At 41.4% G+C, this 18,308-nt stretch overlaps 1 protein-coding gene across 1 annotated transcript in view; it reads left to right on the forward strand.

The window, feature by feature from the left end:
* The first annotated feature begins 17,815 nt into the window (after nt 1-17,815).
* Nucleotides 17,816-18,308, forward strand: part of LOC106578592 (cadherin-6) — an 83,008-nt gene continuing 82,515 nt past the window's right edge. Inside the window, exon 1 of the mRNA XM_014157587.3 lies at nt 17,816-17,981. The gene's annotated coding sequence lies outside the window, so the exon portion shown is untranslated. The remainder of the gene's footprint in view (nt 17,982-18,308) is intronic.

The raw sequence follows: 18,308 nt of genomic DNA on the forward strand, positions 1-18,308 counted from the left end.
GCTCTAGCTGGGCAGAAATTTGACAAACTGACATGTGAGAAAGTCACTGAAAAAGTCACTGAGCTCTTCAGTAAAGTCATTCTACTGCCAATGTTTGTCTATGGAGATTGCATGGCTGTGTGCTCGATTTTATACACCTGTTAGCAACAGGTGTGGCTGAAATGGACAAATCCACTCATTTCAACGGGTGTGCACATACTTTCGTATATACAGTATAGTGTACAAAAGATGACCTTATAGGGTACCACACAAGTGGTTGTACACCTTTAACAAATCTAAACCTTTATTTCTCAGTGTGGTGATGATGAAAGGAGAGATGTTGACGCTCCAGCCATGACCCTGCTCCAATTTCCCATCTTCACGTCTCACATCTATACAGCTGGAGAGAGATAGATGGAGAGGGTGCGAGAGAGATATGGAGAGAATGAGAGAGAGGGAAACAGAGAGCAAGAGAGAGAGACAAAGAGACACAGGGGACAAAGTGAGGGGGTCATCCATTGCATAAAATAGGCACTTTGGCACAAGCCTTGAAAAATGGGCTGCCCCATACATCTCTCCGCACGATTTCACCAGAGACCTGGCATAAAAGCACTCAGCAGCAGCCGTAGTGTATGGACGGACACTAATGATCACATGACTGTGGTAGCGAGGTGTTGGAGCGTTAACCTTCCTCTTTGCCAGAGCTCCTATGTAGGTCAAAAGGAATATGTTCTGCTTCAATAGCCCTACCTGAAAATGACAGGCAAATTCTGTCCTCCTTTTCTCCTTTTCTCATGCCATGGTGACACACAAAGGAAGACAGTTACAATATTGACATTGAGGTTTTGTAAGTCACCGTTGCGTGATGTGTTAATTCAACATACATTTTTTAAGGGTTGCATGCATGTGTTGCTGTTGTAATTATATGAATAACATCAAGAATTAAAATAGCCAAACGTGATGCACATGCAGTTTAACATGCCTGCTGAAGTAGCAGGACAGAAAAGAAGACATTGATTGCATCCCAAATGGCACCCTGTTCCCTGAACAGTGCACTACTTTAGACCATAGCCATATGGGTCTCAGTCAAAAGTAGTGCACTATATAGGGAATAGGGTGCCATTTGGGGCATACATTTGAATGAACTGAATGGATTGTAATGCAGTGTAAGTACTGCTCTCCCAGTGCAAGTCTGAGGTAGTAATGATACAATTTATTCACACAGACATGTTGCCAGATTAATTCTGCACCAATTGTCAACAATTAGCATTTATTAGGGGATTTTTGTTTAAGATAAATGAGGTGAAAGTTTCAGTTATTAAAGTACTTTGTAAGCAGCCCATCTCTAATGTAAAAAAATGTCTCATTCATCATTCATAAATGCTTTCACAACTTTGCTTATTTTGGCCTAAGGCTTGTTTTTATTTCACACAAAACAAATATAGCATTTGAATAGTAAATAAAGTAGTTATCACCTCCACTTGGACTCTTCACGAGTATCACAGCGTTCATGGGGAAATGTGTTGGTAGTAATACCCACGGACACTCTAGCCACGATGAATCAGAGGACATATCTCAGCTGCTCATATCCTTCTACTCTACGGCCGCGTCCCTATATAGTGCATTGCTTTTGAACAGTGCACTACTTTTGAACAGGGTCCATAGTGCTCTGGTCAAAAGTAGTGCACTATTAGGAAATAGGGTGCAATTTCGGACACAGCCTACCTTTCACTCACTGCAGTGTGAGAAGTGGTTTAGAATTAGGCAGTATGCCACACTAGGCAGACTCAACAGATGAGGTCTCCTTCCTTTTCAGTGGGATCCCCCCTCTCTTCTTTCTCCTGAGCAGTAAGACATTCCCTATCACTGCAGAATATTCCCAGAGAAGACTTTCATGTAGATGTCAGTGCCAAGACATGTCACGGAGATAAAAGCCCAGATAGGACTGCAGTGAGGTGGATTTCAACAATGCAGAGGAAGTGTTAGAGAGGAGAGGAGTGTGTATGTGTCAGTGCAGTGTATTGATAGATAGTACTGCAACTCCTGACTACAGAACTACAGTACACAGTCTCATCTCTGAGAGGGACTGCAATGTCTTTTATTTGTGTGAAAGTTTATCTTTTTGGCTGGAAAACCTCAGACTAAATATAGCTTGAGTACAAAGTGGAGATAGAGTAGAGTGCATCCACTAACTAAAACAGATTTATTCACACTGTTTTGATATCAATTCAGGACTGAGTCATGAAGATAATTATGTTTGCTCAACTGTATTTATTATCACTTAGAATATGTCTATGGGGAAAGTTGAATTTCAAATTAGTTTCTTCAGCCTTGTGGCTTTTGGACACAGAGAGAGACCCATTACTATATATGACTATGTGATAGAGCTTAAACACAGGCACAACACCCATAAATACACTATACTGTATATACAAAAGTATGTGGACACCCCTTCAAATTTGTGAATCCGGCAATTTCAGCCACACCCATTGCTGACCGGTGTAAAAAAATTGAGTACACAGCCATGCAATCTCCATAGACAGACATTGGCAGAAAGAATGGCTTTACTGAAGAGCTCAGTGACTTTCAACATGGCACCATCACAGGATGTTACCTTTCCAAGAAATCAGTTAATCAAATTACTGCCCTGCTAGAGCTTCCCCGGTCAACTGTAAGTGCTGTTATTGTGAAGTGTAAACGTCTCGGAGCAACAAAGGCTCAGCCGCGAAGTGGTAAGCCACACAAGCTCACAGAACGCCGAGTGCTGAAGCAAGTAGAACGTAAAAATCGTCTGTCCTCCGTTGCAACACTCGCTACCGAGTTCCAAACTGCCTCTGGAAGCAACGTCAGCACAAGAACTGTTCTGAACAGTAACTGTTCGTCAGGAGCTTCATGAAATGGGTTTCCATGGCAGAGCAGCTGCACAAAAGCCTAAGATCACCATATGCAATGCCAAGCGTCGGCTTTAGAGGTGTAAAGCTCGCTGCCATTGGACTCTTGAGCAGTGGAAACACGTTCACTGGAGTGATGAAGCACGCTTCACCATCTGGCAGTCCGACGGACGAATCTGCCCCAATGCATAGTGCCAACTGTAATGTTTGGTGGAGGAGGAGGAATAGTCTCGGGCTGTTTTTCATGGTTCGGGCTTGCCCCCTTAGTTCCAATGAAGGGAAATCTTAACACTACACCATACAATGACATTCTCAACGATTCTGTGCTTCCAACGTTGTGGCAACTGTTTGGGGGAGGCCCTTTCCTGTTTCAGCATGACAATGTCCCCGTGCACACAGCCAGGTCCATACAGAAATGGCTTGTTGAGATCGGTGTGGAAGAACTTGACTGGCCTTCACAGAGCCCTGACCTCAACTCCATGGAACACCTTTGGGATGAATTGGAATGTCGACTGTGAGCCAGGCCTAATCGCCCAACATCAGTGCCCGACCTCACTAATGCTCTTGTGGCTTAATGGAAGTAAGTTCCCGCAGCAATGTTGCAACATCTAGTGGAAATCTTCCCATAAGAGAGGAGGTTGTTACAGCAGGAAAGAGGGACCAACTCCTTATTAATGCCCATTATTTTGGATTGAGATGTTGGCCGAGCAGGTCTCCACATGTAGTATATTTAGGCCATACACAACACCAACAAGCAAAGTATCCTGATTGCTCTCTTGATGTGTAAATAGTTGACTTCTGTCCTACCAACTCTCCCTCCCCTCTCATTTTCTTCCCCTCTTCCATTTATCAAATTAATCCCATGTGACTACTCTGCGCATGTGTCTGTGTAGATGCGTATCACGGCTCAGAAGACCCAGATGCAGACAGTTCGAAGTAACAAGTTTATTACAAAAACAGGGCAGGCAAACGTCAGGTACAGGGCAAGCAGAGGTCAGTAATCTAGAGCAGAGTCTGAAAGGTACAGAATGGCAGGCAGGCTCAGGGTCAGGGCAGGGGGAATGGTCAAAACCGGGAAAACTAGAAAACAGGGACTAGAGGAAAAAATGGGAAAACCGCTGGTAGGCTTGACGAGACAAGACGAACTGGCAATAGACAAACAAAGAACACAGGTATAGATACACTGGGGATAATAGGGAAGATGGGCAACACCTGGAGGGGGGTGGAGACAAGCACAAAGACAGGTGAAACAGATCAGGGTGTGACAGTTGCGTGCGTGTGCATGTGTACCGCTGGCTTCATGGGCCCTGTGGAAGACCTGGCATGGTTCCCCTGTTGAACCTCGGGAAGGGCCCATGACTGTATTCCCTGTATAGTGCACTACTTTTGACCAGAGCCCTATGGGCCCTGGTCAAAAGTAGTGTACTACATAGGGAGTACAGTGCTATTTGGGACATTTGCCTGGCATGACGTTCTTGCTGAACCTTGGGAATGGGCCATGACCCTATCCCCCCCCCCCCCCCCCCTCCTCTCCTCAATCTCCATCTTCCCCCCTTCATCCCCCTCTCCTGCGGGGTTCCGATGACGTCACGGCCACAGATGGGGTCTCTCATTCTCCTGTCTGTTTGATCTGGCCAGACCTAAATAATCAACCCCCTTTAAAGTGGATTTGTGTTCATGTTAACTTAACATGATTGGCTTGACTGCAATGTCGGGCGCTAGGTGGATGGCCAAGTGATAATTACAGAGAGTATATTTTTTAATTGTAATTACTAAAGACAAATAGACTCCAAAGAGTACTTCCTGGTAGAAACAGCAGTTGAATGCATCTGTGGGGTGGGTGGTGGTTTAGGCCATGGCAGACACAGGGTGCATGTATTCATCATAATTCTCCTTAGATGTCATGAAATAAAATTAAAAAAAATAGTGCTTGATCACTCCATTGTGAATCACTGTGGGGCGGTTTCCCAGACACAGATTCTCAGGTGATTTAGCATTTTAGTCCAGGACTAGACAAACTGTGTCAAGGAAACCAATCCTGTGCTTTAGTTAAGTATGTTAGTACTTAGAACATTTTCGCTAACATCAATTGCATGCATACAGACACAATTTAATGAGAAGGTATCAAATAAATAACTCATGCAATATTATCAATAATGCATTTGGACATTGTTGATCTCTAACTTTTCCAGCCTGCTAATTAGTCTTCTAATGACCTTTTGACAATTTTCCATTTCTATATAAGTGACCTATCTGCAGGTGCTCTACTACCCTATGAGAAATGGAGATAGCATACCATCATAATAATTGACTTCTGTCCAGGTCTTGACAAAAGGTCACCCAGCAGTTAGACAGAAAGGAGGTGTAATTAAAATGTCTGCTTCTCAAATGGCTTCGTATTCCCTATATAGTGCACTACTTTTGACCAGAGTCAATAGGGCTCTGGTCAAAAGTAATGCATTATCTAGGGAATAGGGTGCTATTTGGGACGCAGTCAATCGTTGCCACTCCAAGACACCCATGGAAAGTGCACCGCTTAATTCCAGACATCATTAGTCATGGTACGACTGACTCGCAGCTCTTTGTCATCATTCCCTCTCACTTAGATTAGCATTTTCACACAATGTGTAATCATTAGTAATATCTAAAGTAATTGGAGGTGGCATTTGGGAAACGGTTAGCTGACAGGTGTAGAGGTGTGGAGAATGGAGGGAGGAGGAGGGTTAGGTACCTGTCTACCTGTCAGGGATGAAGAGAGGTGAGAAGTTTATTACATTGGTCTCCTCATCATTCTTCATCTGTCCAAGTAGAATTATCAGAAGGTGAAACAGTTCACCTTTAACTTGTACTAAGGTGAACTCTGTTCATTCAACTTTTGATTGTTAACCGCTTCTAAGTGTAGTCCTGTTTATGTGGTTTTCTACTGGTTTCTACTGTGGTTTCTAATTGTACTCTAGCAATGCACAGAAAAGTATTGTATTCCTTTGTGCATTTTAGAACATGGTTTAGAGAGGAAGACTGTCAAATCAAATGAAACATTTTTAAGATTTGGCACTGATATTTACATGGTGGGCTCTTTAGGCCAAGCCTAAGGTATCAAATAGAGTTTGGCACTGTCAAATCATATAGGTCTATCTCTACAGTGTACAGTATATGATCATTGCCATAGAAGAACTGAAGTAGAAATCCCTGTAAGGTGTACACACACACACACACACACACACACACACACACAGACAAACTCCTCATGCCTAAGTATTCCACTGCTGTTCCAGGTGGCTGTATTAATAGTAAGTGAGGGTGGAGACAGTAAGACAGTAGCCTGTGGTTGTTCTGATAGAGCCTGGCCAATACACAGCCCTGCCTTCCTCTGCCGATCTGTCAGCCCAGACACTGTCTTTTGCTCTGCTCTAGCTAGAGAGAGGATACACATTCCACACACACACACACACACACACACACACACGCACACACAGGATTCATCCACATAGCCCATGAATCAGTCATCTCCTGTCCTGTCCTGCCACACACACTCACTGCTATACCGCTAGGTCGCTGCCTGACTGACAAATGCACAAGGCACACCCGACACTGCTCTCAGCCTCCCCTAGCTCTGCCACAGGAACCGGTTTGGAGTATCCACTTTGATGTGTGTGTGTGTGTGTGTGTGTGTGTGGGCTATTTAGAGTACACGACCCAAACTGTAAGACGTTTTTGTAGTTTCAACAGTAAAAACACTGTAGAATGCACAGTAAGCTATAAATGTGTTTTACAGAATTCATTATGGTGTATTGTGGGAAAATGTTGTGGGCGGGGAAAGAGTGTCTGGCTCATTAACATATATCTAGGTGTGCATTGTGATCGAGGGTAGCTGGTTTCTGTATAACAGTTTTACCAAGTATTCATACCACTGACTGACTTCTATGATTTGTTTTGACTGCAACTAAGCATTTATGCAAGGTAATTTTATTTTGTACACGGTCATACCTACTTATAACCATCACTGATACAGATCCCCCTCCACCCTCTGGTGGTATATGTAACTTAATATTATGTCTCTGGAGAAACCTGTATTCAAGTAAATACTTTTAGATTTGCCCTAGAATAACTACTTTTTGGAGAATACACACCAATACAGCTCTCTATGTAGATTTGGAGTGTATCAGAGTTCTGTTTGCCGTTTTTATTTTATTTCACCTTTATTTAACCAGGTAGGCCAGTTGAGAACAAGTTCTCATTTACAACTGCGACCTGGCCAAAGTTCTATCAAGTATTTATACCACTGGCAGATTTTTATATGCACAACGATAATGTCATTTTGGTTTTGTACACAGTAATACGATACGTGGTATGGAAAAGTACAATGAGAAGATGTGTAAAAATCATTGATACAGGTCCACCTCCACCCTCTGGTGATATGGATAACTTTTAATTATGTCTCCAGAGGAACATAGATTCAAATAAAGATCCTATCTATCAAATTACTGTAGGTGGAATTAGGCGTTTTTGGGTGGGGGTCAAAATTACCCCAAAGGACTAGATTTGTTTTTATAAAAGAAATTGTATACAGAAATACTAAACAATCATTTAGTTTTATTTAGAACAAGTTGATTGACAAAGTCCTGAAAAAATTGAAGAATTAACCCCCTTTGGGCTATGATACAAAATTACCCAAGTCAGTAATGAGTGTTATTGCATGAACACAACCAGTCATGATGTTTTCATCTGATTTTCAAACAAATCACTTCAAAAAGTAGGTTACCTTCGCACGTTCGTCCATAATTATTTCAGCATCTGAACAGTGCACTGTGAACCCTTCAACTTTCCTTCATTTTGAAAATGATTGGTGATGGCCAGTATGACATGCCATAATCTTTTTGTCCAGACAGTATCAGATACATTGGCTACACATACTGAGACCGAGGGGAGCTGTTTTGCTCGCTCAGATGCTTTACCTAAGATTGATGCATTTTTCTGTTAGCGCGCATCTCTGTCAAATAAATTATCAATATTAAAATATTTTATTTAGACGGGCAAAGTATGGTAGAGCGGGCCGCCTCTATTGTACAACCTCTGGGTTGTACTGCTGCATAGCCAGAGAACTGCACTCCTTGACTGTGTCCAAAATGGCATCATATTCCCTATATTGAACACTACATTTGACCAGAGCACTATGGGCCCTGGTCAACAGTTACAGTATGTACTCTTAGGGAATAGGGTGCCATTTGGGACGCAGTCCTTTTCTTCCCTCATTAACTGCCAAGCATACAGTACACTGGAAAAAAAACCTGTGAAAGAGACATGGTTGTTGCATTCATTCATTTGCAGTCCTGTGGCCTTCACCAATCAAGATCCTATGTGAATATGTTTTCATTAAAATGTAATTATTTAAGACAATACAACACCTATTTTATAAGGCCTACTTTTGAGGGCCTAGTTTAACCCTAATACAATGGCTTGAAACTCATAGTTTACAGGCCACATCAGGCCTGAAAGTCACATTATGCTGGCTGCAAAGGGATGTGTAATCCCTATTGGAATCCAGCCCAAGTGGGGATATCCGACATTTTGAATTTCTATATCTCCGTAACCTGCATTCAGAATTGACGGCCAGGGTTGGGAAGACTAAGATATTAAACTCCTTTAAACATCTAAACTGGAACAAACATTTCACATAACTACAGGCTTCCATACATTTCAAGAACCTTTCAGAATTCTGAAGAACTACAGATGCCACGTCAAGAAGCCCACACTTAACTCAATGGTTCTTTACCAGGCAAGAGTTATCCATGGAACCTTAAGTAATGACTGTGTAATAATGACTGTGTAACATAAATCATTCAAATACTGAGCTATATTGTATGCTCAAAAAGATGGGGGAATTATATTATTTTATACTAACACAATTGCTAAGAGAAAGAGATTTTGTTTAACAAGTCATCTTTTTTTTCTCAAAAAGGTAGTGGTCAAAATTATTGACACCCCTAAAGATTCTTATAAATAAAGTAGTCAGAAGTGTAGTATTTGGTCCCATATTCCCAGAATGCAACAACTACATCATGCTTTTCCTGTTCGTTTAGGTTGTGTTTCAGATAATTTTGTGCCCAATAGAGATAAATGATAAATAATGTATTGTGTCATTTCGGAGTCACTTTTATTGTATGTAAGAATATAATATGTTTTTAAAAACTTCTACATTAATATAGATGCTAGCTACCATGATTACGGATTATCCTGAATGAATCGTGAATAATGATGAGTGATAAAGTAACAGCAGTTCAAAGATCATACCCCCAAGACATGCTAACCTCCCACTATATTTGGTTATGATCTTTGACCCTTTATAACTTTCTAATTTCGAACCCCACTGTAAATTGTACGCTGTTCAGTTAAAATATTGTAAAAAAGCTTTAATGAGAATATGATTATGTTTGACATGATTTACATTTACATTTTACATTTTAGTCATTTAGCAGACGCTCTTATCCAGAGCGACTTACAGTAGTGAATACATACATTTCATACGTTTCATTTTCATTTCATGCATTTTTTTGTACTGGACCCCGTGGGAATCGAACCCACTTAGTACTGACTTTTCAGTATGATGGGATTTACACTTAGCAAAATAAGTGCCATCTGCAGTTATATTTTAATATCAGTTAATCTGACTATATTTTCATCATTGGTTTAATATAATTTTTTCTTCGATTTCAGGGGTTTTCTGTAAAGTTGTCTAATGTTGGTGGGGCATATTATTCTGTTTATATTTTACTCCTGACTCACTATGAAAAATATAATCGTTTTTCCTGAGTGTATTTTTAACAAAGCTGAGATTTACTTTATTTAAGTCCAATGTGTAGGAATAAAAATTAAATCAGTTATTGACACACACATGGTGGCATAGCAGGAAGGTTGGAATGCTACAGTATGAACCATGAAGTTGTGAGTACAAATCCCAGGTAAGGACATGTTGAATAATAATTATTGTATATTCATACACAATATAGTCAAATATATAAGTTGAAAACACTGTGTGTTAAAAACACTGTTTGTGTGTGTATCCTAATGACCCACTTGTGTTTGCAGGGCATCACATGTGAAACATATTCATGTGAAAATGTATCAACATATTCACGTGAAAATTGATTACACATGAAAATCCACATGTGAAAATTCATCACATGTGAAGTGTTCCAAAAACACATGGTTTCACAGTATATTTTGGCAAAAAACGGGAATACCTGGTACAGTAGGTTTACATCCTGTGTTACTCAGTAAAACTAATCTAGTGGGATTCTTAAACTTTTTCTGACGTTCTTTAAGCAGAGAGAAAAAGGAGTCTCTGCACACTTCAATCAGATTCAATTTCATAGTTTTAAACTGACCTCTACGCAACTTTTTATAAACAACATTCAAGTGTGATAACTTCATACGGGCAAGTCTTCTCTCCCTCCTGGTACTACTGCCACAGACCTAAGATCCTCCCTCTGTTTGTACTGCCTGCCATTTGCAAGGCTTCGTGAGATATGACTAATGGAGTGTTGTGCTTAAAGGATTGCTGTGTCGTGTGTGTGTGTGTGTGTATTGTGACAGAGTGTTCACAGGGATGCCCTAAATTAATTACCTGGGATTGAGCAGTTACTTTGTCCTTTCCTGGGGGAACCCCACACACATACACATACACTCAACAGATGTACGGGAAGATAAAGTGATGTTTCTTGAACTGGCTGCATATCCAGGTCAAGGCTGAAGAAAACAACATTCCTTTTTTTCTCCTCTCCTCACACCCTTTTGTGTTTTTTTTTTATTATATCAAATGTCAGAATCAATCTACTTTGATAGTAACCTGTGTGCAACATAACACTTGAGAGGGTATAAGGGAAGGTGATTTTTCTTCTCACTTCCTCCTTTTTAGAGGAGAGAGAGTGGATATGACTGGGTAATTCTAAAATGATTAAATCATGAGGTGATGTACAACAAAGTATTCACAAACATCTCGCTATGCAGCAACCAGCATCCTTGAAAGTATATACAACTTTTACGATTTTGTTAAAAGCAAGGGATTAAAAACGCTATAAACACCTGAGATTATTTGAGCGGGTTTAAGGCAAGCAGAACCTCATTTAACTAACTCTGTTGGCTGGGAGTCTGGGCCGGGATAAAACAGCATACCTTTGGCATTAAAAGTCTTCCCTCTCCATCCTACAGATGGCAGAGAGGCAGAGAGGTTGATGGGTTGGAGCTTCAAAGAAAACCCTCAACCTCCCTAAAAAAAATTTAAAAAAAATGTAAAAGATGAAAAAATCCCTGTGAGCACTGGAGCGTTTATCTGTGTGGGTATATATCCACAACTAGTTGGCAATGAAGCCTGCTACGGTGTCACATCGTACTGTGGCTTTTAATAGGAACACGGCTTAAGAGGCCCTTACATCTTTCGTCTCACTTGAAGTTGTCACTCAGTAATCCCTCGGCAAATTGTAATGCTGCTGGATTAGCAGCGCCAACCCCAGATTTCCAAATTATCATCAGAAAAACTGCTCTGAATGATGTTGCTAATAGGAACTAAAGTATGCAGCCGGGAAAAAGGGGAAGTCATGTTTTCTCCTCTCTCCCTTCAACCACTTTTCATTTCATCTTGTTGGTTTTTTACTTTTGTAACAGGCAGATTAGTGTGTCATGCCAGTAGTTCATGTCCGTCCACTAGTGTTGAAGCCTTGAAAAAAACCTTCCAGAATTCTATACAACAACATCATTGGAGGATTTAGTAATAGGGGCCACTCTCAGTCCATCTGTGGCGGAGCACATGACTAATCCCTTGAATGAGACTGTACATTAAAAACACCCTCCCTCTGATGGCACATGTCAACAGCAACAACAGTGGGATGAGAAGAGAGGAGAGGAGAGGGACTGAGCCTAGCTTTGGATGCTCTCCATTATATCTTCCCCTCTCCCCTCCTCTCTTTTCCAGAGTGGAGAAAGGCCCAGGCCCACTCCCTCTGGCCTTATCCCCGGGAGGCATCTAAATCAAAGCAAGGCCCAACCCAGCCTGGCCCTGGCCTCATACTGTTGTTCATTCTGATCATCAGGCTACACTGAAAAAAATAAAAGGTTCTTAAATGGTTCTTCCTCAGCTCTTAAGGTTCCGTGGATAACTCTTGCCTGGTAAAGAACCATTGAGTTAAGTGTGGGCTTCTTGACGTGGCATCTACAGTTAATCAGAATTTTAAAAGTTTCTTGAAATGTATGGAAGCCTGCAGATGTGTCCCTTTCATGGCACACAGCAAATTCGCCAGTGATAACTAGTGTTGTTTTTTCAATGTAACATTTCTAGTGTTGTTTCAATAGTTAAATTAACACTGCAAAGAGCTAAATTAACACTCAGTGGTGTAAAATAACCCCAGTGTTGGTGTTAATAACCAGCGTTTAACCAAAATCATGCCCGTCATTATCATTTTTCGATATCTATATTTTTGCATGTACATTGATTGATTAATTAATCTTATGCTGATCAAATATGAATAATATACACTGCTCAAAAAAATAAAGGGAACACTTAAACAACACAATGTAACTCCAAGTCAATCACACTTCTGTGAAATCAAACTGTCCACTTAGGAAGCAACACTGATTGACAATAAATGTCACATGCTGTTGTGCAAATGGAATAGACAACAGGTGGAAATTATAGGCAATTAGCAAGACACCCCCAATAAAGGAGTGGTTCTGCAGGTGGGAAACACAGACCACTTCTCAGTTTCTATGCTTCCTGGCTGATGTTTTGGTCACTTTTGAATGCTGGCGGTGCTTTCACTCTAGTGGTAGCATGAGACGGAGTCTACAACCCACACAAGTGGCTCAGGTAGTGCAGCTCATCCAGGATGGCACATCAATGCGAGCTGTGGCAAGAAGGTTTGCTGTGTCTGTCAGCGTAGTGTCCAGAGCATGGAGGCGCTACCAGGAGACAGGCCAGTACATCAGGAGACGTGGAGGAGGCCGTAGGAGGGCAACAACCCAGCAGCAGGACCACTACCTCCGCCTTTGTGCAAAGAGGAGCCGGAGGAGCACTGCCAGAGCCCTGCAAAATGACCTCCAGCAGGCCACAAATGTGCATGTGTCTGCTCAAACGGTCAGAAACAGACTCCATGAGGGTGGTATGAGGGCCCGACGTCCACAGGTGGGGGTTGTTCTTACAGCCCAACACCATGCAGGTTGTTTGGCATTTGCCAGAGAACACCAAGATTGGCAAATTCGCCACTGGCGCCCTGTGCTCTTCACAGATGAAAGCAGGTTCACACTGAGCACGTGACTGACGTGACAGAGTCTGGAGACGCCGTGGAGAATGTTCTGCTGCCTGTAACATCCTACAGCATGACCGGTTTGGCGGTGGGTCAGTCATGGTGTGGGGTGGCATTTCTTTGGGGGGCCGCACAGCCCTCCATGTGCTCGCCAGAGGTAGCCTGACTGCCATTAGGTACCGAGATGAGATCCTCAGACCCCTTGTGAGACCATATGCTGGTGCGGTTGGCCCTGGGTTCCTCCTAATGCAAGACAATGCTAGACCTCATGTGGCTGGAGTGTGTCAGCAGTTCCTGCAAGAGGAAGGCATTGATGCTATGGACTGGCCCGCCCGTTCCCCAGACCTGAATCCAATTGAGCACATCTGGGACATCATGTCTCGCTCCATCCACCAACGCCACGTTGCACCACAGACTGTCCAGGAGTTGGCGGATGCTTTAGTCCAGGTCTGGGAGGAGATCCCTCAGGAGACCATTCGCCACCTCATCAGGAGCATGCCCAGGCGTTGTAGGGAGGTCATACAGGCACGTGGAGGCCACACACACTACTGAGCCTCATTTTGACTTGTTTTAAGGACATTACATCAAAGTTGGATCAGCCTGTAGTGTGGTTTTCCACTTTAATTTTGAGTGTGACTCCAAATCCAGACCTCCATGGGTTGATAAATTGGATTTCCATTGATTATTTTTGTGTGATTTTGTTGTCAGCACATTCAACTATGTAAAGAAAAAAGTATTTAATAAGATTATTTCTTTCATTCAGATCTAGGATGTGTTGTTTAAGTGTTCCCTTTATTTTTTGGAGCAGTATAAATTTTTGTCAACTATTCCAATCTGTTACTTGGATTTATTGCACACGCTACTGAAATGGTTGTTCCAGTTAAGATGTTGAAGGTAGTCTCATATCTTAGTCTTCTAAAACCTAGCAGTCATTTTTGATGCAGGCTGCAAGAGAATAAAATTCAAAATCTTGGACATCTCCACTCTTGCTGGATTCCAAAAAAATTACACATCACTTTGCAAGCCAGCATAATATGACTTGCAGGCCTGATGCGCCCTGTAAAATATGCTTTTCAGGACACTTTATTAGTGTAAAACAAGGCCCTTAAAAGAAGACCTTATGAAATGCGTATTTTATTATCTTAATTTATTTAACTTCAATAACACCATATTCACTTATGATATATCTTGGTGACAGCCACAGGTATACAAATCAATGAATATAAGAGTCATATCTTTGTCCCTAGCAAACATAGTCATGGATGGTACTGGTGACAAAAAAAAATAACTCCAAAGGCACCTTGGGAAATATGCAAATAAGGCTTAAAACCCTACAGCAGGGCTAATTAGCTCCGGTCCTGGAAGGCCAAAACATTTCAGTTGGTTTATTTTTGTATGGTTCTTGAAAGAACCATCCCATGTATGGTTCTTCAGAGACCCTTAAATGGTTTGCCTATAGCATCGCTCTTAAGAACCTTATTTGGTTCCAACTTTCACCTTTATTTTTACGATTGTACACAGACTTTCACTTAAAAAATTACATGAATATATCTCTATTGGTTCTTTTTATTTTCGCATGCAAACACACACATACGCACGCAAGCATGCACACACGCGCACACACACTGAAACACAGAAAAGAGAACCTGTAGTTTTTTGTGTCATTGCTTCTCTTCACTACATCAATTAATTTCAGCAGTAACCTTAGAAACAACAATGCACTTGTTTTTTTTTTTGTGCTTTTCTGGGGACCCAAATATATGATGATGATGGATGATAAGCTATTTGTGGATAGATTGTTTTTCTGCCACAAAGGATGATGTGCCTGTTTGTACCGTGTGTTTTTTGCTTGCTGAATGGCCACGTGCGCACCAAAGAGGAGATCAGTGTTAAAAGAGAGAGACAACATGTTTTGTCCGACATGGCCGTTCCACTTTCTGTAGTCTGGCAGCAGTAGACATATAGGTCCTGGTCCAAAGTTGTGCACTAAGTAGGGAATAGGGTGCTATTTGGGAAGTAGACGTAGCCAGGGGACAGGGGAGGAGGGAGGATAGTAGACTCCATGTGCCCTCACAACACTATTAGGCCGCTGCCTGCCACTAGGACTATGATTTATGATGCTTTCAAAACCAAAACGTTTTTTGTTGTTGTACTTTACCAAGGTTCACTGTGTTGTTGTAAAGTGAAAACCTCTATCTCCCACTCTAATATGATGCTCTCACAGATCTAAAATAAACCCTCTACCTGTGAAGTCCACCTTTGTCTCAATGTATACTGTGTGGGAGTATTATTGATACAATGATTACATGATGCTGTAACAAACTTGCATAAACCACAAACTTGTCAGAAATAAAAAATTGGGGAACTTGGTCAGTGCAAAAAAAGTGTATTGAAAATAAAAACATAAAGCTAACAAGGCTATATACAGGGGGTACCAGTACCGAGTCAATGTGCGGGGGTACAGGTTAGTTAAGCTAATTGGTAAAGTGACTATGCATATATAGAAATACAGCGAGTAGCAGCAGGGTAAAAACAAAGGAGGGGGCGGTCAATGTAAATAGTCGGGGTGGCCATTTGATTAGTTGTTCAGCATTCTTATGGCTTGGGTGTAGAAGCTGTTAAGGAGCATTTTATGTCTGTCACGTCCTGACCAGTTTAAGGGGTTATTTGTTATTGTAGTTTGGTCAGGACGTGGCAGGGGTGTGTTTGTTTTGTGTTGTCGGGGTTTTTGGGTAGTGTTCTATGTTTTGTATTTCTATGTTCTATTTTCTATTTTTTCTATTTCTATGTCTAGTTTATTGTTTTGACCTTCAATTGGAGGCAGCTGTTCCTCGTTGCCTCTAATTGAAGGTCCTATTTAGTAGGGGTGTTTTTCTATGGGTTTTGGGGGTAGTTGTTCCTTGTTTAGCTGTGTGCCTGACAGGACTGTTTTTGTCGTTCTTGTGTTTTGTTTTGTTTTGTTTCGTTTCTTCAATAAAAGACAAAATGAGCATACACATTCCCGCTGCATTTTGGTCCAATCCTTACGACGGCCATGACAATGTCCTAGACTTGGTGCTCCAATACCGCTTGCCGTGTGGTAGCAGAGAGAACAGTCTATAACTTGGGTGACTGGAGTCTTTGACACTTTTTTGGGCCTTCCTCTGACACCGCCTACTATATAGGTCCTGGATGTCAGGAAGCTTGGCCCCAGTGATGTACTGGGCCATACACAATACGCTCTGTAATGACTGAAATTACTGAAATGTAACAAAACCACTTGACATAGAAACACAAATGTTTTTATATTTGTTTTTAAATAATGATTATTAATTATGAAATTATGAATAATATTATTAACATTCCACCCATGGGGCTACAAGGTAATTTGACTGCAGGAAAGGGCTCTTGTGTAACTCATTCTTAGCTCCAATAAATAACTACTTTTCGACATTCACTGAAACCAGATATAGGCATAATTCACAATTTCGTTGTGACAGAAAAAGCATAAACTTGGGCACAATTAATGCAGAAAATGCACCATTACGACAGCGAGAAGATTTATACCACAGAGTTTTCCCACCAGCCAGATGCAAAACATTTGCTGTTTTATTTCCCCAGAGAATGCACAGAGCAACAGTGTATCTGATATTCTCTAAAATGACTATGATATCCCAGATATAGCTCTTTTTGGTGCCTGACTCCTTTGTGTTTTCTCACAATGTTGTTCCATTGATCTTTGTGGTGTTATAATGTATTTCAGGTTAACTTATAGATTTTAGTTTTGTTTCTGGATCATTCCACTGTGTGTGTGTGGGGGGGGGGGGGGGGGGTGAAAGAGAGAAAATGAGTGCTAAACATTCACAAAATAAATGCTGAGGCTATCCAAGCCCATTCAGTTGCAATGATTTGGTCAAGGGCCGCAGTCAGTCATTCAGTCATCACTGGCTGATCTTTTGATAGGACATGATGCCAAATGTATAAATCCTTCTCGCTCAGTGAATGGGGAAGCGCTAGGCAAGGGGTTTGATGCTTGGTTGGGAGGATAGCTCCAAAGTGGATGATTGGAGGAGTTCTAGAAATTGAACTCATGCAACTAACAGCAGCCATAACGACATTAACCCTTGGGATGGAACAACTCTAATAGGCCTACTGTTTGTGATGTTGTATATAGTACTCCCTACAGTTTAGTAAATAAAAAACAAACTAAATGTTTTATTGTATTTTGCACACAGTAGATTTTTAAAATTGAACATGTCAAGTGTTTTCATTTTTCTATATTATCCACACTTTAAGGTTTACATTCTGAATCCTTAAAAAAAAGGCATACAAACAGTATCCTACCATATTCTTACAGGCTATTAATTGGCATATATGTCAATATATTTGGGCATTTCTTTAGGCCTATAGCCTATTATTTGCAACCACAAAGGTGCTAGTCGTCTTCCTTTCATGCTGCGGTTTTCAAATTGCGCTGGGAATAATATATACATTTCTCCATCACTCCGTTGAACTAGCCTACATCCCTAGTCCTTTCAAACCTGCTTCCTCAGCGCGTCAATCTGTTCATTATTTTCTGTCGGCCGATTTCTCCCTGCCCTGCATCGGGGACTTGAGAATGGCAGCCAATCGGAGGCCCAGTCCCTTTTATTTCAGCTACGGACATCCACACAGAGAAGTGATGCTGCCTGCGCGAAACAGTGAAGCACAGTTGAGGAACAGCCTTGAAGCGCTTTTGGAACTGCTGCAGTGAACGAACGGATACTCTTCGCCCTCATCTCAGCACCATTCGCCACTTCGCTATCGTAGGATAACAGAATAAGAACTTCCGTGGAAGGTGAGTGAAGCGATCAAATCAACTTTTTTTTTTATATACAATGCTATCTCGCTTTGTGATTTCTGGCAGAATGAAAGGTGTTCCCGATAAAGAAGGCTTTGGTTTGAAAACTGCCGAGTCGAGTGTCCATTAAGACCTAGAGGTTATTGGTGTATTTATTGAACGTTTCGCATGAATTGATTTCCAGGTACGGTTGTATGTTCAATACTTCCGACTACAGACCTATAGCTTAGGTGATTCATAAATAAGGGTTAGTATAGGCGACTTAACTTTAGCCTGCCATACATCACTGGAAGTTGCTTGAAATATTACTCGATGTGCAATGCA

The sequence above is a fragment of the Salmo salar genome, chromosome 19, assembly GCF_965601325.2.
Source record: "Salmo salar chromosome 19, fSalSal1, whole genome shotgun sequence".
NCBI classification, from domain to species: Eukaryota; Metazoa; Chordata; class Actinopteri; order Salmoniformes; family Salmonidae; genus Salmo; species Salmo salar.